Genomic DNA, 25,451 nt, shown 5'->3' with positions numbered 1-25,451 from the left:
GCAGCAGATTCATTTGCTTAACAGGATTTTCTGCAACTAGGTATTATGTTTTCGTTTAAATTGACTTCCCATCCATGTTCAAGTGACTTAGAATTCAAAAAGTCCTGTGGGGTTGATGGGATAGGGAAGTGGGGATGGAGTCAACAGTGGCAACACCCAAACCAGGCTTGTATGAGGTAAATAAGAAGAGAAGAATTATAATATACAGTAAACTTAAACATATCTGAAAATAAACTATATGCTTATTATAATGACTATAGATATATGTCATTTTTTAAATGTAAAAACTAATTTTTGTTTAATTAAATTTTAGAGCCACAACATAATTGCCAGTGACTTGATTTGTTAGAGTTCACAGTATTTGGGGATATATTCATTTTTCTCTATAAAAGAACTTACCACCGGCTCACTTTATTAAAAGATTGTATGTGGCAAAAATTCAGAGCGTCGAGATGTGAGGACTTGGAGCGTCCTCTTATAACTTAAGTGCATCAGTAACATGATTCTGAGATAAAAGTAATTAAACTTGAGAATGTAGGTACCAAATAGATTATGAACATTGCACTATTAACAATTATGCCTTTAGTTTCTTCACTGTTGAATAGTAAAAAAATAAAGTCTGGCATAGAAAAAAATTAGTGGAATAAGAAGTTACCCACTCTTGAAAATGAGAATTCAATTAGTACATCTATCACAAGTTTTTCTATTGTATTAGTGCTTGGCATTAAGCTACTAGAAAAAAGCTAAGACAATTTAGTTAAACTGCATTAAATCTGTGTTACGCATTCTATAAAATATTATAAAGACCTATCTGAACACTATGTTATAGCCTGTTTTCCAATGGCTAATCCATGTCATAAATATTTACTATAATAGTTATTTAAAGATTAACAAAGAAAAAAGAGCATCTGAAATGACTACATACTTCAATAATCAAAAAATGCTGTATCTTTACAAAAATTAACCAATTTAATGAACAAACAACAACTTACAATATATGCGCTCTGTAATAAAAAAATTCTAAATTTTTTGAGAAAAATGAGTTTAATAATCTGCCTCAAAATCTTTTTTTTTTTTCAGTAATTCAGGATCTATGTAAATGCAAAATGTAAATAGACAATTCAAGTATTGCTTTTTGGAAATTTCTGGAATTTTTTTTCTGAATATTTTCAACTGTAGTTGGTTGAAGTCCCAGATGTGGAACTGTGGATATGGAGGGTCAACTACATAGTTAATTCTAGGGAAATAAAGATAATTTCTCTACTTCATGCCAATCAAGGAAATTTGCCATATAAGAGAATGAAGATACAAGTTTAACTTTTACTTCCTTATTTGTCCTGATTGGTTGCCAGGTGAGTTCACTGTTTAACATCCTGGGCCTTGAATATTTTTTATCTTTAGCTCCTCTCATCAGCAGAGATGTGTTTTATAATATACAGCCTGGGAAAAAAAGCTTTTATAGGCTTATCTGCTTTATTTTAGAGTTTCTCATTAATTAAAATTGATTCTGTGGGAAATGACAAATGCTGGAGAGGCTGTGGAGAAAAGGGAACCCTCCTTCACTGCTGGCAGGAATGCAGTTTGGTGCAGTCACTATGGAAAACAGTATGGAGATTCCTCAAAAGACTAGGAATAGACTTACCATATGACCCAGAAATCCTGCTTCTGGGCATATATCCAGAAGGAACCCTACTTCAAAATGACACCTGCACCCCAATGTTCATAGCAGCACTATTTACAATAGCCAAGACATGGAAACAACCTATATGTCCATCAACAGATGACTGGATAAAGAAGATGTGGTATATTTATGCAATGGAATACTACTCAGCCATAAAACCTGACAACATAACGCCATTTGCAGCAACATGGATGCTCCTGGAGAATGTCATTCTAAGTGAAGTAAGCCAGAAAGAGAAAGAAAAATACCATATAAGATCGCTCATATGTGGAATCTAAAACAAACAAACAAACAAACAAAGCATAAATACAAAACAGAAATAGATTCATAGACATAGAATACAAACTTGTGGTTGCCAAGGGGGCGGAGGGTGGGAAGGGATAGACTGGGATATCAAAATTGTAGAATAGATAAACAAGATTATACTGTATAGCACAGGGAAATATATACAAGATCTTATGGTAGCTCACACAGAAAAAAAATGTGACAATGAATATATATACGTTCATGCATAACTGAAAAATTGTGCTCTACACTGGAATTTGATACAACATTGTAAAATGATTATAAATCAATAAAAATGTTTAAAAAATTGATTCTGTGGGATTACCACATTTCTTTTATCTAAAACAGATTTATTAAGGTGTGGTTGATATGAAAAATGAACATATTTAATGTGTCCAATTTTATGAGTTTGGAGATATGCATACACCTGTATAACCATCACCACAATCAATGTAATAAACATATCCATCACATCCAAAAGTTTCCTTCTGCCCCTCCTTTGTGTTTGTGTGTGCATGTGTGTCTGTGTGCTTGTGTATGTACATATGTAGTAAGAATGCTTAACATAAGAACCATTTCTAATTTTATATTTTCCTTGTTCAAGAGGAAAGTAATATATTTCTGTGTTTACATCTCTCTTAAGAGAAGTAAAAGGTAAGTAAGGTTTACTTCTGTAGCCAATTACTAACTGCCTGAACTTGGGCAAAATCCTTAATCTCTGTTTCATTTTCCGTAACATTAAATTGTAGACAATAATAGTACATTTTTCAATGAAATTTTGTGAGGATTAAGTAAAGTAATTCTATTAATTAAGTGCTTGTTTTCTGTGTCTTTGAATAGACCAAAGAAACCAATAGACCTGGGACCACACAATCAAGAAGCAACACAGACACACTCAAGTGATCTCTTAATCTAGTGCCATTATTAAATCATGAATTAAATAATCAAGTTGAGGGGAAGAGGAATAAAGTAGAAGAAAACACACTATAACACAATATCATCTTATTTTTACGTAAATGGCAAGAAAGTCAGCATATATTTTTCTGTTTGAAGGACAGGATCTTCCTTAGCACTAATGCCACAAGATGAAAAAGCTTCCATTTCAATGATAACAATGTAAGAAGCGTATGGACAGTTTTTACATTGAAACAGATAATTTAGGTATAAAAATTATGCATATCCTTGTCTGTGGCTCTTGAACTTGAAGAATGATCTATGTGGGCTGAAGTACAATTAAACACTAAGACCTGAGCACTTAGGAAAATATAGAACTTCTTTTAAAAATCATTATAAAGAGTGCCAGTAGTAGCAGAAGAGATCAATGGAAAACTTATCTAACAATCATTGTCTTTGCTGTGGAAAACATAGTAAGGTATTCTCATTATCTGCTGTAGAAATAATTCAAATGTATAATATTCTATTTAATTTGGCTGGCTTTGGAAAGTACTGCCTTCCAGAAGAACAGATGTTTCTTCAGGGAATGCATGAAACCACCTATTAAAGTTGTCTATGTCTGGGGGATGCATCCACTGATCACTAAAAGCTTTATTAGAATTTTTTGAATTTATATACTATACTAAAATCATCTCCCAACATTATTGGACAAATACCAAATTCAATAATATTCTGCCTTCCTCCCACCACACCAAAGATGTTATACGGCACTAATTTAAGTGCAGCTGATAGTGTTTTTATCTTCCATTTTTTAATTATAGTATAATTTAAATACAGTGAAATTCAACTTTCTATTTTACAAGTCAGTGAATTTTGACAAAAGCAGATCAAGAAACAGAATAGCTGCATCATCTTTCAAAACTTCCTCATGGTTCTTTGCAGTCAACCCATCTATTTTCAGCCCATGGCAAACACTTATCTGTTTTCCATTGCTATGAGTTTTTTGGCTTTTTTTTTTTTTTTTTGCCTTTGGAAGAATGTCCTGTAAATGTAATTCGATAATACAGAAACTTTTGACTGTTTTCATCATAGCACAGCAAAATTGAGATTTACTATGTCATTTCATTTAACAATGGTTCATTCCTTTTTGTTGCCCAGAAGTATGCCACTATACAGATTTAACACATTTTGTTTATATTCATTCTGCAGTTGCTTACATGCCATCCATGTGTCCTTCAGTAAATGTTCAAGAATTTTGTCCATTTATTATTGTATTTTTTCTTACTGACTTTTGAGAGTTCTTTATATATTCCAGATACAACTTCTTTCTCATATATGTGATTTGCAAATATTTCCTCCTAGTCTGTGGCTTATTTTCTAGTCTCTTAAGAGCCTGGCACCAGGAAGTTCCCCATTCTTTGTTGTGGACTGTGTGTGTTATGGTGCACATGCAATGCTCAGACAGGCAGTTTACAACCCTTGGTCTTCACTCTGCTTGCACAGAGCCTCAAGGTCAACCAGAAGTGTGGGTTTAGGATGTTCTCACTTCTTTCCTAGGAATAAAAAGATCCTTGGACATGGGCACAGTCCTAGGCATGTGTATGGCCTTCTAGATTTCCTGGAATATATATGAGGTTTTCAAAGCTCTCAATGGACATCTTAATCCCAGAGTCTTCCTTTTTCTTTTCCGTTTTGTTTGTTTGTTTGTTTGTTTTTTTGGCAGCTTTTTGTGAGCCCCAATTGCTATCACTGCCACAGGTAGTTGCAATATTAAGAGACTGATGCTTATTTATTTATTTATTTTGACAAATACACTCAGACAAAAGATGTTTACAGTGACTAATCTCTAAAGTAGGTCAAGTAAAGACAAATCATATTAGAGGGGGGAGGGTATAGCTCAAGTGGTAGGGTGCTTGCTTAGCATCCACAAGGTCCTGGGTTCAATTCCCAGTACCTCCTCTAAACAAAAAATAAATAAGTAAACCTAATTACCTCCCCCCACAAAAAACAAACAAACAAACACACGAACAAAAAAATACAAATCATGAGGAAGATTCTCAAGTAAGTGTCTGACAGACTAAATAATGACAATTCTCTGAAAATGATGCTTTTAAGGAGCTCCAAACTTGTTCTGTTATCTCCAGTGGTTATTAGGCTGATGTTTTTCACCAAGATTGAGGGAGCCATTGGTTTTCAAGGCTACTGCAGAGGTGGGATGAGAGAATGGAAATACAATGTTCTTACCAAGACTCAACAGTTTTTCTTGAACAAATATGTCTCTGATTGTTACAAGATTTGGTTATTTCCAGAGTTTTTAAAAAGTTGATTTCGACCCCCCTCCCCCCACCTCCGCAGTATTCTCATTGTTTTTCTGCAGCAGCAACATTTTGGAAGTTCTTCATCTACGATTCCTGCTGATGTCCCACATATAGCTTCTAGTTTCAAGTCTCTGAAAAATGCTTTTGTATTTAAGGTTTTTCTAATTTTACTGAACACAAAGTCAGTCTCAGATCCAGTCTCCAAGATGACATCTCTCAACCTTAACATAAAGTTATATGATACTTGTAACAAGTGGATTTTTACAATGAAAAATCCCATATGTCTAACAAGAAGCCTTTGAAGATCTTCAGATCCAAGCCATGGAGTTTCCTGTTATTTCTAACTGACTGATGGCATTTCTCTAGGTAGGTGGTCCATGGTTTAAAATACTTGGGTTGGGGGCAAGACTGGATGCTTCAAAACAAGGATATGTCTGCACACTAGCACACTGCACTCCTCCTTGCAATGTGATTAGTGGACTTTACAAAGGTCTGCTCACAGGTAAGAAAAATATACATATAATTATTCAATGACAGTATCTAAATAATAACTAGGAAGGAAAAATACTCAGTGATCTGAATCTTTCAGATCTTTACCCCTTCAGGGTACTTTTCTTATTATCTATTGCTGCTTAACAAAACACTAAGCAAGTTATTGGCATAAAACAGAACTTTATTATAATCTCATCTCATTCTGTGAGTTAACTGAATTTAACTTGATAGATTTTGCTTGGGTCTCCAGCGTAATTGCTGTCAGATTTTACTGGAGCTAAAGTCATCTGAATAGTTAGTTGACTGGCTGGACACCTATGATGGCTCAATCACATGGCTGACAGTAATGCTGGCCATAGCTGTGGTCTCCCATAACCTACTTAAAAGGCCTTCCCTTATCACAGTATGGAAGCTTGGCTGCAAAAAAGGCCATCAAAAGAGACTCAGACAGAAGCTTTAAGACTTCATAGGACATAGAGCCTTGTAAATCTCAGAACATCACCTTCACCATATTCTACCAGTCAGAGAAGTAGTCAAATCCTAGGACATAGAGATCCACCATATACATACAACAGTAAGAAATTTGCAACTTAACTTTGATTTCAATGGGTCACCAGAGAGTTTTGAAAAAGGAGGTGGTGGTATCATACTTCTCTTTTAAACAAAAGTTGACAAAAAAACCTATGGAAGTCAAGATTTTTTTTCCTTTGAGAAACATTGCTAAGCTAAATACCTAAGCAATGCACCAAGAATAAATTTGAAATTTTGATTTTAACTAGATTCTTGCTTATAATAGTTTTTAATTAGGCTTATTAACAGTAAAGTAAATAATTTTAAAAGTATGGGGGAAATGTTTGTAACAGTTAAACATATTTATATAACTTAATTTTTTAATTGGGCAGATAATGATTGAATTAGTGTTAGTAGAACACAACAGTTCAACTCACAGAATGAAAGCATTCTATAAGCACAAAAATTTAAAGACTGTGAATTAAATTGTTAGCTTTTAGGTGGGCAGATCCAAATATACCACAGATAGAGTCATTATGCAGTATTTTACAATGAGATCTAACCATAAAATCACTATTCCATGAACTAAATATCTTCTTAATGAAAATTTTAGTGCAATTGAGTAAAATATTTAAGACTGATAAATTTATTACAAATAGACCTAGAAAACAAAAAGCAAAAAATCAGTGTTCTACTCGAAGTATTGTGCTGCATGTAGAGATGGGCAGGTATCAGTGCAATTAACTCAGTGCTCTCATATACCAGCTGGGCATATAAAGATCCTGGGAATTAGTCTCTGTATACACAATATCAGGAAATAAAATTTCTAGTTCTATGGTATCTAGTTAAGAGATCTTTACCAGGGTAGATTTTTAAATATTACTCAAAAATACTAATATAATTTAAACCATTAATTTTAAACAAAGATTATTTTTTACTATAGATAATGCAAAATACTGATTAAAGGCAGAAATTAATAATACAATATCCTAATTCATTTTGTCTTAAATGTATGAGTTTTGGAAATTAGTTTGCAAAATAATTTTCATTGTTTTATTTTTTTATTTTTATTTTCCATTTTTATCACCCTATATCATTTTATTTCCTATTTACTTCATAATTTCTTTCTGGTTAATTATTACTTATTCTTAGGGAACAATGATTTCTAAACACTAATTTAAGTATATATTTTTTCTTTTGGAAAAAAATTATATGCAGTTTTTTGTCCACCATAAATATTTATTTTAAGACTCCATGAAGGTTTTTATACTTATAAAATGAGGGCTTTTTGTGACAACTATTATTTAATAAGGTGGCCTTTTTTTTTCTATTTATAAATAATTTATAATTAACTTCCAAGTATAGTTGTTAAACAGTTACCAATAAACTTAACAACAACTCCTACAGAGCAAAGTTGTACAATAAATTTCAGTTTGAACTGCCTTTTACCATGAAATGATCCTATGGAGTTTTAAAAAATCGAATGCTTTAGGTAAGTATGTAAATTACTAGGAAGGAAGCTAGAAGTTCTTCAATCACGGGTTGTAGGACTTCAGGATTGAAGACAGAAAAAAACAGAAGAAAGCCCAACTACCTTCTGCATTACAAAATATAACCAAGCTTTTCACCACAAAAGGTTAACTTAAAACTAATTTCTAAATCTAATACTAATCAAACAGGAAATATTTAGTTTTATAGCAGAAAAAATATTTTTATGGCAAACTCCAATTAGGATGGAACATCAAAATTCTCAGGCACACTAGTGTCTGATTGCTTAATTTACAATCTTACAGAGCTGTCAGTGAAATTTAGACAGGAAGGAGGCAAGGCACAGCCATTCAAGGAATGCTACAGCAGTTAACATCAAAATGGTGAAAGATTCAACCCCCAGGAGGCCTTGAAGCTCAAGATGATGGGAGATTTAACTTCTAGTAAATCTTGAGCTTCATTATATGCTCATTGTAATATATTAACATTGTGAATAACATGCCCACAGGCCCATGGCAGTCCCAAGGCTAGCCACAAAAGGTCAAAGGGGGATATGGCCAACTTCCAGAGAATCGCAGCCCCTTCCCCAGGCTAGCTAGACTGGTCCTTCCACTTATTAGCATATGAAGCTACCAAAGCCCATAAAAAACTGGTGCCTAGGGGCCGCTGCCTCTCTCTCTCCTCTCCCCTCCAGCCGGCACTCTGTCTATAGAGTGCATACCTACTTTTACTCTAATCTAAGCACGCAACTCTGACACCTCGTGGACTTTCGATATATCTCTCTAAATAAATCTACCTTTACTCAACTGTGGCTCGCTCTTGAATTCTTTCCTGCACGAAGCCAAGGACCCACACCTGGCAGGGCACGTCCCAGGGGCTCAGCCGAAGCCTGGGACACGGACTTCCTCATGCCCCACATCTGATTTCCTGCATCAAAAATTGCATTAAGTCTTATTGTTACATCTCTGAAAAAGGTGCTTTGAACATGTCTTATTAGTTATTACTTTATCGATACCCAAATATTTGTTCTAGATAACCAATTTCCAGTCATGCTTCTCTTACTGAAAAATAATAAAGGATACTTCTTTCAACATAATTCATTGAGTATGTATAATGTGATAGCTACAAGTTTATTTGATACAACATTGCTCTCTACAATGTAAAACAATATTTTGGGTTTTTTTTTTTTTTATAAGTCACTGGTTAAATGTCATAAAAATTTACAATCTAAAAAAGGTTGCAAAAACTGAAAAGCACTTTTGAAGAACATTTAAGTCTTGAGACTCTTATATTTTAGTGATGTTTCTTTAAGGTGGATTTTTGCAAGTATTATGAAGTATTTATCCCAAAGGGATATCTGCTTGGAAGCCAGAATCAAGATGGTTAAACTGGAAAGTTTAAGACTGGTGGTTATGGAGGTTCATGTATTTTCTAGAGCAATTGACATAAGCTGGTTTTGCTGGACTAAGTCAGATCACAGAAGACAGGAGGGCAAGAGGATTTCTTTAATAGTTTGACATGTACAGAGCTGCTGGATTACTAATATGTGGGCTACAGATTTCAAGTATTCCAATGAAAGAGGTGGAAGCTGGTCTGTCTACATGATCTACCAAGCCTAAGTTTCCAAAGAGGAAACAAGTGAGAGGACCCCAACAAACAAGTGAGAAATTCAACCACTTTTTCTGATCTAGCCTCAGAAATCAACCAGAACCAAGTCTGTCATATTCTTTTCAATACAAGCAAATCAAAAAAGAAGAGTACACGTACCACACCTGTCAATGAGAGAAGTATTAAAGAATGTAAAGATATGTTTAAACATCATCAAACAAAGAAAAAGCTGGAAACAAAGACTCTATTGCTTTGTGGTGGTCCAACAGTGATCCCACTGCCTACTAATAAAATAAATAAATAAACAGATAAATAAAACCAACTCAATGTGTTTCAGAAAAAAAAGAACAAATTGTGGAGTCTCTAAAAATAACTACACATTTAAATAAGTATAAATAGTGAGCCATAGTTGAGAGAGGAAAAAAACACAAAAATTTCTTTTGAAATTAGTATAAATTAACTATAGAATAACTGTTGAAAATATGTTTAAGAACCTATAGGGAAAGATAGACATAATGAATGAATATATGAGGAAGATTAGAAAGTAAATCAAAACTCTGAAATACAAATACAAATGGAAACACTAGACTGGAAAACACAAAATGATATAAAAATCCATCTTATGATCTAAAGAGCAAATTATTACACAGAGAGATTAGTAAACTTTAATACACTGCAATAGAAAATATTCAAACTGAAGCACACAGAGAACCATGATTTGTCAAAATGGACAGTATCACACGGTTTAACATTCATGACATTAGTGTTCAGAAGATGAGGAAAGAAAGAATTAATCAAGAAATGTGAAAACACAATTGTCATAAATTTTCCAAATTTGATGAAAAATATCAGCTTATAAATTCAAGTACCACAGTTAAATACAAATAGAAAGATTTGAAAGTGAAATTGAACCTAGGCCTTTTGGAGTCAAATGGCTGACAACCGAAGATAAAGATGTTATCTTAAAAGCATTCACAGAGAAAAAAAAAGCAGCCACCACAGAATGATAGCTAGTTTATCAGAAACAATGGAGGTCTATTATTGAACATATTTTTTTCAGTTCCCAGCACCTGCATTCATTGGGATAAATTACTCATCCAATCCTCTTTTTTGTTGTTATTCTAATATTTTGTAAACAGATAACCTAGATCTCTCTTAATGTTAAAGTTTAGGAAACAGTAATAATCTAGAAGCTCATAAAGGAGTTACCTAAATGTTATTTCCACTATCCCTACCATGATTTTCTCTTTCTTTCTGCTCTAAATAGTAAATTATAATAATCATAAATTGGATTGAACCTAAACCCTGGGAACATCATACAAAATTGCAAATATGAAAATACACATTACCTGGGAGGATGTATAAGATTCTCATGGTAGTTTAGATTTTTTTTTTCAGCAGTGAATTATGATGAATTGGTTTATAAAATCAGCTAATTGTTGACAGGGACATCACAGAGCACCTGACTGAATCTGGATGACATTCACAAAAGGACAAATTTAACAGATAAGGTTTATACTGTTCTCAAAAGCTCTGGAGAGGGAGCACTGTGCACTGACAGATAGGCAACAGGGCTGGATTGCAAGATACTCGGGGGAATTAGAGTGATAGCAATGGAGAACATGCTGAGGACCACTGCTGTCCATCCTAAAATGTCACTTAATAGCTGCCAAAACTACCCCTTAGACATAACAATTCAACTCATCACAATTTAAAAAACATTTAACTTTAAAACGAAACAAAATATGTGTCCTTTTAGAGATTTAGCAACCTTTTCAGGCAAGGAAGGTGACAATGAATTAAGGCATTTCAAAATAACAACATAATGCACACAAGTACACAACTGTGTCCTTTATTAAAGCAATTTTCTTGTTGCTTTTGCTTTCCTTTTCCTCTCTGACTGCTTAAATAACATCAGTGCCGGAAATAAGAGCCGGCATAGAGAAGTGCTGGGAAGAGAAGAGAAGAGGTAGGGTGTCTGATGAGACAGAAGATTTTCAAATAATGCTTCCCAAGGCATTTGTCACATTGCAACATCAATTTTGTGACTTTTAAATCAGTTTCTAGTCACTCACAAACATTCCACTAAGCTGTCTGAGTGTTATTTAGAGTCAAAAATACAAAATATTTTCAGAAAAGACATGTCCACAGAAGGCAGACACAGAGGCACAGCACAACTCTTCTATACAAGAGACCTGTCACTGTCGGAGCAGGGGAGCCTCTCACTGGCTGTGAAAATAGTTCTTGCTTCCTCAAGGCTTTTCTTACTCAAAACCTGCATTATTGTTCAAGAAGATCTTATACAAACAGTCGTGTTCTTTCTTAATGGGATAATTTACACATAACAGTATCTCTTGGTTTTCTAGTATCATGCTTAGTACTAGCAAAGCCAGGGTTTCATCTAAAAGATAGAAAAGAATCTATGTTATGGTGAACGTGAATACTGTTTCTGCCTCCATCTTTATAGTCAAAGATTCTACAGTCCATCCCTCACCTCTGATTTAATACTCTTTGGCGTGGGTGGTCCTCACACTGAGTTGGTTTCCAGTGTCATGATCACAGCTCCATTTCCCCTACAGGTGCTATTAATAGATCATAATATCATCCAGAGGGTAAATAACAGAATTTTTAATTGTCCAATCTTTGTAACTCTTCTGGGCAATACATATTGTGGCCTTGTTAAACAACATACTTTTATTGTTTTAGTAAAGCCTTTAGTTTTAATAATAGCAATCTACTCAAATTATGTAATAGGTGAATTTGTTATTTAGAAATAGATGACAAGGATGGGCAATGAAACTGGTCTTGAGAACTAGGGAGCTACTGTTATCTAAAGTAGCATCTAATGCTTACATAGGTTGAGATAATTAAAAAGACTCACAGACTCTACAGAAAATATTCATGTAAGACTTTAATAAAGATAAAAGATACGGTAGAGCAGGATGAAGAAAAGACAAACATCAGGGGCCTAAGGGCCTTCTGGAGACACTTCCTTAGGTTTTAGTCACACAAATGTACTTTATCTCTGGACCATGAAACAGCAAATTATGCTCAAGGAATCTTGGTTTCAGGAGCAATCAGGTAAAAGTTTTCCAACAGAACCTTTTATACCCCACTGGTCACATACCCAAGTCAGGTTTTGTAATCAGTTAAATGATACGAAAGCCATCAATCTACACATTGCTAAATAATGTAGTCCAGCTAGTCTGAGTATCTCTAGATTTTTGAACTTCAAATAGTGCAATTAAAAAAAAAAAAAAAAAACAACATTTCTTATCCCTTCTTGCTTTTGTTTTGGCCAAGGATGAATACTAATCTTTCAGGCATACTGAGAGACAAATACAGAGCTATCGTGGTCCAACCATAAAATTAATTTGTTTTACACACAACTGCTGTCTTCTTTTTCCTCTACCATTGTAGAGTGGTATTTTCTTTCACCTGTTCTCTAAATCTTCTTTGTCTTAGCACCCTCTGTTTGGATATGGCCCAATAATTTTACCAGTGCTAAAAATAAATGATTTTTACTGGTCAAAGTCTTCATCTCTGAAACCCCCATTTTGAGGGAAGTTTATTGTTCGCTAACCAGTGAATGGACTGCTTCAGGTTGAGACAGGTATCCACTGACAGTCCAATCAGCTATTAGTGAATGGGTCTGTATCACAGCAATGCAACCATATTTGAGAGAAAGTTCTGAAAATGTGCAGGCTCCTTTCCAAATGACCCTTATCTTAGTAATCCAAAATAGTTGTTTATAAACTGCTTTGCAGAGTTGTGGATGGAAGTCAGTGGCCAGGAAAAGTGAGCTCTGGGATACTCAACTCCCAATTTCAGTCACTGAATTCCTCTATTTTATCTATTTTAAATTTTAAAAAAAGACTCTTTTGGAAAAAAAATTAATATAAATGCTTTAAGTTGGCATATAACTTCAATCCCTCCTGGGCGATATATAAATCCTTTTGATAGATTAAAGACACTTTTAAAAGTTGTGTGCCCTATTATTAATTAGAAATTTCTAACTTTGGGGTTAGAAATCAATTCCTTAATTACTCGAGAATACTGAAGTCAATACACCTGCCTCTGCAGTTTACCCAAGCAAATACATTACTCATTGTAGTCAATAACATATATCTGAACTTCTTTGTTATCAAAATGAACACGCTTAAGTTTATCCAAATGAGATTAACATGAAAAAAGAAAAAAAAAGATCATGTATTGAGACAAAACTCTTTCCCATTTAAAATAATAATAATAATAATAATAATAATAATGAAAAAATGTTCTTCTTGAACCTATTCTCAACTCCTTTTCTTCAGAAAAGAAGGAAAATGTTATTTCATGACTCCAAGTTTTTATTCCTCTTTTACATAACATAAAACCCCACATTATATACAAAAAGTTAAATAAAATTAAAAGAATAAGACCCCATGGAATTACAATAAAAGATAATTTGATAACATCTGCCCAATGTTCCAGAAACTCAAGATACTTACCAGTACCCTATAAAAACTCATGACAGCATTTGTATTTATTGGGCCCTTACCCTAAATAACTGATGACAGCCAATCCCTTAAGTACAATGTTTCCTTTCTTGTGTCAGAGAACAGCTTCATGACTTTTGCCTTTATAAGCTCCTCTTTCTTCCCCTCAACACACTTTTGGTTTTATCTGTATCTTTGTCTCCTAAATTGCAATTGTTAAGATCCCCCCAAAAACTCTTCTTATTTGTAGCCTTCTGTGTGTGTATGTGTGTGTGTGTGTTTGGTCGACATCAGGTAACTGAGAAAAACATTTATATTAATCTTCTCTCCATTTTCTCTGAAGTCACAAAAGATTTAATGCCCATGGACACATTGATATAAACATTTTTAAAACAAGCAATTTAATCCAAAGTGTTAAAGTTATAAAAATGGCCACCTTTGGGAAAGAAGGGGTAGTCATGGGAGGATGAATATGATGAATTTTGAGATTAATTGTAATATCTGGTTTTTTTTTTTTCCTGGGTTGTGGCTACATTGGTGTGTTTAATTTGGAACTTCACCTAGCTATATGCTAATGATCTTTCCAGCTTCTCTGATTATGTGTTATTTTTTTAAAAGTTTGTTTAAAAAATATCAAAAAGTTGAAGCTGAATTTCGCAAAGTCCAAAGAAAGAAGAGTTCTAGGAAGCAGGGAGTGATCAGTAGCCCCAGTCTCTGAGGCCCATGCACAGTGGCACAGCATCCAAAGTGATCACTGTCATACTCCCGAGACATGAGTTAAAAACAGGTAGAAAGCACACACTGAATGAATATTTAATGACTGAGTTAATTGATGGATGTCAAACGCCACAGAGAGCTATTAGAACTAGGAAGCGATAACTAGATTTTACAAAAAAGGCACTGCAAAATCAACAAAAAAAAAAAACAGAGGTTTTTAGGGAAGTGACAATTTGTGGTTTAAAAAATGAAAATCAAGTGAAGATTAGACACTGGGAGCCAAAACTACTTTCAAAAAGCTTGTCTATGAAGACAAAGAATGCCACCTGCCATTTTAGTTAAAAAAGGATGATGTGGCTACAAAACCATCAGCCATTGCAGATTCCCGCCCCCCACCCCCCCAGGATGGTACACCCTGAGGGGATTCAGGAGGAGAAAAACAAGATACTGACCCTAGATAGTTAGGCACATATCAAAGGAATAATTTAATAAGCCCAGACTCTTGCATCTTCCCATGTATAGGAAAGCACTAAATTCATTAACTTGAGATATCTTTTAAAAAAATAATTAGCAGTAATCTTTTGATATTCTGCTACATGTTTTTTTTATTTGTTTGTTTGCTTTTCTCAGCAAAAGCTCCTCCCTTACCTCTTTGGAACAGTTTCTCAGAGCTCCCTGAGAGGCTGTATCCTGGGCTTAAGTCCTCAGTAAATCTGCCAAATGAAACATAATTCTTAACTTTTAGGTTGTGTATTTTTCCTATCAAGAGTGGAGTAAAATAATAAAGTTACTGGAAGCAAGCACGATGGAGAGAGTACAGTGAAATGTTTTAAAGTTAAAATTAAGGTACAAGAGCAATGGTTATTATTTACTCAGTGACCGCCATGTTATATCAATACACCCACCATCTCACTTTTTCTTTGCAAAATTTGAAGAAGCTGAGATTATTTTCTGTAGACTGAATGTTTGTGTCCTCCCTCCCAAATACCCCATGGGATATTATGTGGAAGTGGGGACTCTGGGAGGTAGTAAGGTCATGAGAGAGAAGTCTCCATGAATGGGCTTAGTGCCCTTAGAAAAGAGGCCCCAGAGAGATTCCTCATCTGTTTCATTACGTGAAGCAAGGAAAAGACAGCAGTCTCTGAATCATGAATTTGACCCTCACTAGGCAATGAATCTGTCTGCTTCTTGATCTTAGACTTCTCAGCCTCCAGAATTCTGAGAAATAAATTTCTGTTACTTATCCGTCACCTAGTCTATGATATATTGATATAGCGGGCTGAATGGACTAGGACATTATTCAAATTTAAAAAAAAGAAGAAAGACAGAGACTGAGGCTCAAAGCAGTTATGTAACTGTTCCTACATCCTTGGCTACCACATGGCAGTACAAACACCTCATATGGAATCTGGCACACAGGACGTGGGCAACAAATATCTGCTAAATTCTAGGTTAAAAGAATAAATACAAAAGAGTGAAAAATAAAAGAGGTAAAAGATGAAAACCAAGATTCTTTGAATGTAAAGTCCATATTATTTTTTCTGTGCCATGCTTATGGCATATTTAGATTTTAAGGGATAGGAAATCCTTGAATCTTCAATCACGTATGTTTTAAAAAGTTCTAAAATAACATTCATTGCCTCCTAAATCAGGTTACCATCGAAAATGTGCAAAAGTAAGCTAATAGAAGTGAAAAGTCTCTTTTCCTTATGGTTTCCTTGTAACATCTCTTAATTTACAGGCTAAACCTCCCACTGTAGGCTTCAATTAATATACACAAGACTCTCTCACCCTGAGTACCACAGTAGAACAACTAGAGTTTAGATTTATAATAAGATAAATAGCTTTGTGAAAAGATAGAAGCTGGGATTATGATAGCTCAGCATTACTCATTAAATATTATAACGAGCATATGCTGTCTGTGTCTAACAAAGGGAGTAAGATAAAAAATAATCAGTTTCAGCTCCTATGTAGTATTTTATCCCCTTTCATCTTCTATAATTCATAAAGCTACTCAATAGCATTTTGGAGCTTACAGTCTTAAGATTATAACTGTTGTATAATTTAATTGCAAATAACTGGGCCATTTCATTTAAATTCTCATTGCTTTGACATTTTCTAAATCCAGGGAATCCTTTGAGATTTTTCTTAGTTTGCCAGAAAATTGCCAGACATAGTTTGGATCCATTATGAAAGTTTGAGAATTACTACCTTTGAAAATATCTTTTTTGTTCAATAAAATTGCTGATGCTAAAAACCTTCCGCTGTCCATTTTTATCTGTTTCTTTAACATTTTCTAACATTGATCTTAGCAGTGTAACTTGGATCCAAAGAACTCTCTGAACACTAGATTAAATTTCTCTGAAAGAGAGGGAGGGAGAGAAAGAGAGAAACAGAGAGAGGAGGGGGGGGCTCCTTGTACTCAAATAGCAGGTAAACAGTTAAAATTCTCAATTTAAACAGGTTTGTTGTTTAATAACTTTTGCCTTTCCAGGTCCTAGCATTACTTATGTTCTAATGCTTATCTTAATCCTCCTTAGCTATTAGTGAACAAAGGAATTAGAACAAAATGGTTCCAAGATATCAATATGAGAAGAGTTGCTATGATTAAGAGCAAGAAGGCTATATTTTAGTTTCTATTCTTTAAAATGCAGCTCCAAACACTTCTTTTCAGTGATCCAATTATTTCGATAAAAGTAGATAAGCAATCCTCTTACCTGATACACAGTGATTAATTTGCATGTTCACTCCTTTCTCTTGCATCTTACTGTCATTGCAGTTGGCTGGTAAGAAGACCCTGTATCACAGAATCTCATGTTGATACTCACATTTGTCCACATATGACACCGCCATGGATTAATCATTGCAAGATGATGATGAAGTTAAATTTTTGCCTGGAATGGAAGAGATACTGTTTAGGTACTATGCAGCAGCCTTTTAATGCTTCTTACGTAGTTAAATATACTTATTTCAATTGGTTTGCAAATTTCAAATATACAACCTTGAAATGGGCAGCCTAAAATTTCTATCAGATTTTGGAGCACAAGTGCTTCTCTTTCCCACAATCTGTGTTACACTTATTGGAGAGATTTTTATTCTCTGTTCTAAGTTAAAATTACATATTGGCTATTAAATAAGGAACCAAGCTTCCCTATTGAGTATTACATTCTTGGCATGACTCGCAAAGCATCTGGATACATGTAAAGCCATAACTTGGAAATAGCAGAGAGCAAAAATTCTCCAAAAACCTGAGACTATTGAAATTGTAATAATATATTTCCTGAGGTTAATAGAACTTTGATAATAAACTAGACAAACATAGAAGGATAAGTACATTTTCAGATTAATTTTATTTATAAACATAGAGACAAACTCTTAAAACCATGGTTAGCCAACTCCAAATGTGCATTTTAAATACATATATTTACAGGTATATGTATAGATGTACATATATAGACAACTAAGTCTTATTTATCCCCAAAATGTAAGACTGGTTAGTATCTGAAAGTTTATTTTTATAATGCATCTTATTATTTGACCAAAGAAGTAAAACAATATAAGTGAAATAAATTCAGAAAAGCACTGCCTAAAATTTCATACCTATTTTTCACTCAGTGTAATGAATTAAGAAAGATAAGTGACTAAAATTTCCTATTTACTATTTAAAAAACTTTTAGAAAAATAAGAATTTAAGAGAACTTCCGTAATATGTGAAGACTAGCTAATAAAAGACTATAGTAAACATCATTTTCACTGGGGAGAATATTTAGAAACAGCTTCTTTGAGATGAAGACCAAGAAAAGGCTATCCACCATCTATACTATTGTTTAATATATTACATAAGAGATGGTCAAAACAATAATAAAAAATTAAAAAGATTTATCATTTGGAAAGGGAGATATAATGGTGTAGTTATTCTAAGATGAGACAGTATCCTCAAAACCCCAAAACCTAGTAGAACTGTTAAGAAATTTCAATGTTGAAAAATGCAAAATCAATAAATCAAGGAAATTCCTCAACATCATCAAACATCATTCAGAAATGTAACGGAAAAGATTTACATTTCACAAGAGCAACAAAAACTTTTAAACACCCAGGAATCAATTTAGCCAAATATACAAGCATAATCATGGAGAAAATGTATAAATTTTATATATATATAATGTGTATATATATATAATTGTATAAATGTATAAATTATACATATATAATTTATATATAAATGTATAATTATATATATATTAAGAATATTTGCAATAAATTGAGAGATATGCCAAATTAATGAAATGGAAAACTTAAGGATATTACACATATAAATTCTCCCTAATGCAATTTCAATTAAATTTTAGCAGGTTTTGTTGGTGGAGAGGAACTGATCCAAAAAATATAGAAAAAACACATTTTTACATAGAGCAAGGACTTTGTGATAATGAAGAACAAAATCAGATCTACTCCAACAATCAGTACATATTGAAAATCTCAGTAATTAACATTTGTGACCAAACCCTTGCAAATTAAACAAAACAGCTAGTTCTAGTCTATGAGCAGCTACACTTCACTTACTACTAACAATTACACATCATGATATGACATTTTTTTTTCTAATGAAGATCTTCAACTTCCAATAATCCAGTGAACTACCCAGTATCTTTATAAACTTCGTTTCTACTCAACTCTGCCTGAGTCAGCTTGCATTGCTTAGAATTAAAAATCCCAATTGACAAAACATCTGTAACTAACAATGAATCCTACAAATTGTCAAGAAAGAGACAAACAGTTCATTAATAAAATAAAATTTTAGAAATAACTATTAAGCTTTACATTTGGTGTAGCAAGTTCGTTTCTGCCTGTCTCTTTCCACTGTAACCAATGTTAGCCTGGGCTCTATATTCCACATCCTTCTCCAAGCTTAAAAATACATATGGAAATATATGGGCTTTATTTACACAGTGTCATCATACAATTAATATATCTCTGGGATTTTCTTTTTACTTTGGAATCAAATAACAGACACCCTCAAATTAAAGAGTTATATACTTTACACTTTTTTTTGTCAGCTCTGTAGTAATTCATAGTATGGTTGTATCAAGATAATTTCTATTTTTCTTTCCCTGCCTTGTGGATACTGAAGCTGTTTCCTGATTTTTCCCCTCTTTTAATTTTTTATTTATTTTTTGGACAGGGGGAGGCAGTAAAATTAGCACTGCCATAAACATTCTGGCACAGACACGAGAAGATTTTCTTAGAGCATGTCTTCAGAAATGTACTCACTGCATCAATCAATTAGTGAGACAAAACAAAACACAGAGAAAAATTTGCAGTCTCCTTTCATCCTTTAACTATTTGGTATGACTATGTGTACTTTTTTTTTTAAGCAGAGAAATACAAGATATATTTTGTTCTTAATAAAAGAAACATTATACATATTTAAAATCTGGCTGAATCTTTAATTCTTTACTGTGCAGGAAAGATGTATGGTAGTAAGAATAATTATTATTGCAAAATGCTGCATTTTTCCACCTGGATTCACTAATTCACAGTTTATAGCCAACACATGATGAAAGCAACCATGCTTTGAAACCTCACTGGCCAGCAAGTAGAATTTGATAGCTCCAGCATCTACAAGGGAATTTGCACTCTGTCTTTGCTAAATGTTGTAAAGACTTCTACTTTCACTTTTCTTATAGCTTTTGTGCCATAAATAGCTATCAAAAGAAGATTTATCCAGAATGTACTCAGACTCCATAGGCCTATACATTCAAATGAGGTTTCAGGAAACTCCAGCCCTTCAAACATGATTTTCTCCATCCAGAGGCTCCAATTATTGTGCCCAGTTCCCCAGGCATACCTCATATATCTCAGTTTTTCATTATCACACAGTGTCATCTTTGTTTTGGTTTGTTTTCCTCTTCTAGCTTCACTTCTATCTTGTAAAATCCCTAAGGCAGCGCTGCTTAAGACAGTCTCACTATAACCGACGTTGTTTATCGTGTTTCAGAATTGAACAACGAAATCCAGGTCAGTGGTGTTGTCTCCTGATACTCCCAATGCTCTCAGTTCTCCAAGAGGAGGCCAGAGCTACAGTAGGATGACTCTGTCCCTAAGCTTGTGTCCTGCTTTGTCATCTCATCCTTGGATTAATGCCTTTTGAACTCTAATTCTATGAAATCTTTCAAGAAGTTGCTTCATCAGTGTCTACCCTAATCTCTTACTCTGGGGTCAACACAAATTCAATGAATCTACTGAAGGGAAGTCTGCCCCTAGCAACTGGTTTTTTAGGTGTATGTGGAAACAATAAAAATCTTTCCCCCTTTCTCAGTCCCTCTTACAATACAACTTTCTATTCATCACAAATATGTTTAGAAGTATTAGTTTTGTTCCCTCAAAGCACCCTCACACATTAGCTAAAGTTTTTATTGAAATAATAACTTTATTTTTTGGTTCATTCACTAGATGTTCGGTTACTTTACTAACGTGAAAGATCTCTCAACTATTTGGCAATGGAGTTGTTGACATCAAGTGAGGTCTTGATGACCATAATTGTCTAACTGCACATTACCACCTAATTTATAATAATTAGAACACTAAATCATATGGGTATAAGCATTTATTGGTTAGAAGTTTTAGGAAACACTCTCAGGCTTATTTTTATATGAAATAATCTGTGAAAGTAATATTTTCCAACTAAAATTATCATAAATACAGTGTTCAGTTACAAGCCAACTTTCAATTTCATAAACTATTTCATTCTGAGAACACAAATGCAGTAGGTGAAAAATGCTAAATATAAGGAAAGAGAAGCAAAAGTATATCATTTGACAAATTAAACATTAATAATTTATCTACCAATCTGACTTGCTAGCTACAGGCTTGAATAACTTTAAGAAAATGATTAAGACTGAACACAGAACTTTCGCCAAGTCTTTTCTAAAAAATTGCCATTGTCAAAGTGAAAGGGAGGAAGGAAAGAAGAGAAAAAAAGAGAAAGGGAAGGAGGGTGCTGAGAAGAGAAGAAAATAAACAATATCGACAGTATCAGCAGTAACTTCTCACTATCTCCTTTCTTTGTATTTCATTGTTCAGCTATTTCCTTCCTGTTTTACCTTTGGTTTACCTTATCATTTCAATTTTAATCTGATTTCTGTATTTCTACCTAGTTTGAGTATCAAAATCTATCTCCAAATCATGAAAAGTTGAATTTTTTCAGGAAGTGTGTTGCATATTAGTTACATGCAACAATCAGTAATTAGTTATTAGTAATTAGTTACTATCTCAGAGTCTAAAAGTCTCCTTCAAGGTTATGTCTTCTTGCTTTAATAACTTAATGACAGTAATTATTCATTTCATATCTTCTTCCTAGTTATTACCTTCATTATTTGTACCTGAGATAAATAAAATATAAATATCCCTGATTTTAAAAAAAATTTTTTACCCTACTCAGAATGGTGTTAACAAGCTAAATTCCTCAGTATATATAATTTATTGCTGAAATAGAGCTTGTCATCCATTCTATTCATTTTTTCTGTGATTATGAGACTATATGCATGCATATATTATGCGGAATATATAATGTATAATATATAACATATACAATATATTATACATACTTTATATAATATGCATATATTTTATACAGAGAGAAGATATTTTTCCCTAACATCACAAATATGGGCCCAGTTTAACTTTTGGGGGGTCAAGCTTAGATGTCATTGTTTCCCTGAACTCCTCCCCCTTCATTATGTTTCCTTTAATTTAGAATGCTCTCATAAAAGCTGTACTTTTCTTTATAGCATTTGCCATAATAATAATGAAATAATTGTATATAATATATTGGTTATGGCTCTTTCTTTTTAAGAGACAGAAACCCAGCCCAAGTATTTTAAGAACAGAAGGATTTCGTTGACATGTACCGAGAGGTCTGAGGTGGAAATGTTCAGAATGAATGTTCCCTCTCCCTTACAGAGAGACAAATACTTTCTTCAACTCTCTCTCTATCTCTGAGCTCTACATTCCTAAATTCATTCTTTCCCACTAAAGAGACTTTCTTCACAAGATAAGGAGCCCTCCTACTTACTCTCATGCCACTGCAATTCAATAATTCAACTTCAAATGTCTTTCTCCCTAATATGCCTTGGTTAAGGTCCAAATTCCACAGATAAATTGCCTACACTTGCGCCAATGACCACCAACTTGAATATGAAGGTGAATGCTAATTCAATCTGACTGATCTACTTATAAGAAGATATTAAGACACACAGAAAGACGCCGTGGACGTGTGAGCAGAGAGAAAAGACCACATGAGGACAGGGCCAGAAGGCCATGTTGATGGTCTGCAATCCTAGGAGAGAGGCCTCAGGAGGAACCAAACCTGCCAATGACCCTTTGATCTTAGACTTCTAGACTCCAGAATATGAGAAAAAAATTTTATCATTTTGTTTAAAGTACCCAGTCGGTGGTATTTTATCATGGCAATCCCTGCAAATTAACACACATGGGAATAAAGTTGAAGAAAGTTCTATGTGAGAAACAGTTATGTTTCTTCATGTTTTTGAAGAGTCAGCATTTTTTGAATGAAAAGTGATTATTGACTAGGGTTCTGTAGCACTAACGCCCTCCACTTGTTACCCCTCGTAACCTTGGGCCTTCCCCCAACATGCACTGCCAGACTGCGTACTAACACTCCCAGTGAGCTCACAGACCAAAGTACTAAGACTTACAGCCCTTTCAAAATAAATACTCATACTTGTATTTTATAACAGGAGTTAAAATATTAGAAACAAACAAAGCAGGAGTTTAAAATTACTCTAATAAATATACTAAAATCAATGAGATAAGCAGTATAAAAAAGAATAAGAAAACAAAAAATAATCAAGCAGAAATATTAGGTATGAAATATACAGTAGCTGAATTAAAATATAAGACACAATAGTTGAAGAAAGCAGAACAATGGATATAGTTGATGGAAAGTTGTTGAGTAAATTAGAAGATCAGGTTAAAGACATTTCCCAGATGGAAGAAGAGCAAAAGCATAGGAAATGAAAATGAAAAGCTAAGAAATAGGGCAGTTAAAAGTAAAACTGCTAACACCTAGAACAAAAGGACCTTGGAAAGACAGAGAAATTAAATAGCAGGAAATAGTTACTAAAACAATAAAGATAAGTTTTTAAAACAAAATCACAGATTAGGAAAAAGAACATATTCTAAGTATTTACAGAGAGAAAAAGAAATCACATACAAAGAAATAAGAATAATATTTTTCAAAAGCAAAACTGGATGAAAATGACAATGGAGAAAAATTGTATTCTCTCTCTCATTTTGGGTTTATTATTTCACACACACACACACATACACACACACACAGAGTCTATAAATAAGGCAGTTCAATGAATGGTTAATTCAGCATCAGATTAGCTTTGTCAAAAGACCCAAATTTCATTTCTGTGATCCCCTGAAAAGTGACTGTCCTCTTGGACTGTCTCCCCTCATAATACTAAATGATTAGTGAAGTTTAAATTATTAGATGCAATTGAAAAGTTCAGAGGTAGATAAGGCTGAAAGAATTTTCAACACACTGAAGAAAATTTTAGCTCCTAGAATTTGATATTCAGGCAAATTGCCATTTAAACAGGAGGACATAACAATAAAAAACATACAAGGTCCCAAACCTCCATTAAAAACAGTTTCGGAAAACTACTTAAAAAAGAGGAGAGGTGAATACAGAGATAGGCAAAAAATATACAAAGCAAAATTGACCAAGTACCTTGCTAAAATCTGTCTTAAAAAATCGCTAAAACTAAAGAGTCTGGAGGTAAACAGAATAGCTTGAGAGTCATTCTCATATACCCTGGATTCTCTGTATCTATGAGTTGGAAAATATGATGTACAAGTTAAGCCTTTTTTTACATTATTCTGGATTATGTATGCATGACAAACTAACAAAAAAATTGTTTAATAATGCTATATATCTTATTTTTCTCACCAAGGATATACTTCTGGGGTTATGTATTATAGAGACCTGGTATTTATCTTACGCAGAGCCACAAGTAACCCCAATATATTACACTGAAAAAAATATGAATTCAAAGCTTTCTTCACACTTGTAACTATCCTTATGCTTACTGAAATAACTGGCATATAATACTTACTATTTATTTAATTGAAAGACTAACTTCAAGGAAATTGTGAAGTTATTTTGTTTGCTTGTTTAGAGTTTTTCTCCATTCTTCTCACTATTAATGGTACTCAAGGAAAAAGCTGATGTCACATTTTAAGGTTATTATGTCAAATTCACACTGTAATAAGAGCTTGCATTTTTCATTTTACTTTTTGTGAAAGCATTTGATCTTTTTCATAAACAGATTCCAACTGTCCTAAGTGTTGTGGGTAAGTTCTGGATGAATAAAGGTCCTTCCCAGGTCAGCATCATGACCTGTAGGCAGTCAGTTATCCAAAACCACAAGTAAATGTAATTTCAGTTATACTTACATGGAAATGCATTCTTACTAATTGGCATTTACAATTCTGTCATATGAACACATGCATTTCTATAGATAAATAAATAAATAGACAGCCTTTGTCAATAAATTTCCACAAATGATTACTGAGCAATAACTATTTACATAACTTTGCTAGATATTAATACAAAAAAGAAAATACAACTTTCAATAAAATAGAGAATCTTTTTTAAAAGCTCACAATCTAAAGAAGATAGGTGATCACATAAATCCATGTGATATTATTGTCACTATGTATATAATGTTTTTCATGACTATATTCTCAATAGAATCTAAGCTTTGTTAGAAACGACACTCAGTCTCACCCATGCTATATCTGCTCTGACCAGTGCCTACCTTAGAAAATATTCAATAATATAGTGATAATGGATGGATGAATGAATAATAATAAATTAAAAGTGCTATGAATGTAAAGAGGTAACAACATTTCTGATAGAATTAGGGGCAAAACTTTTGACAGAGGAAA

The 25,451-nt window shown here is 33.6% G+C and overlaps 1 long non-coding RNA gene across 4 annotated transcripts in view; it reads right to left on the bottom strand.

Moving 5' to 3' along the window:
• Window positions 1-25,451, bottom strand: part of LOC116667148 — a 492,225-nt gene that overhangs the window by 45,952 nt on the left and 420,822 nt on the right. For all 4 annotated transcript variants that reach the window (XR_004323925.1, XR_004323928.1, XR_004323926.1 and 1 more), the window contains one exon: window positions 17,189-17,365. This is a non-coding gene — a long non-coding RNA (uncharacterized LOC116667148). The remainder of the gene's footprint in view (window positions 1-17,188; window positions 17,366-25,451) is intronic.

This window comes from Camelus ferus, chromosome 11 (genome assembly GCF_009834535.1).
Source record: "Camelus ferus isolate YT-003-E chromosome 11, BCGSAC_Cfer_1.0, whole genome shotgun sequence".
Lineage (NCBI taxonomy): Eukaryota > Metazoa > Chordata > Mammalia > Artiodactyla > Camelidae > Camelus > Camelus ferus.
Note: the sequence above shows the minus strand (reverse complement) of the source record. Positions and strands in the feature narration are given on the sequence as shown.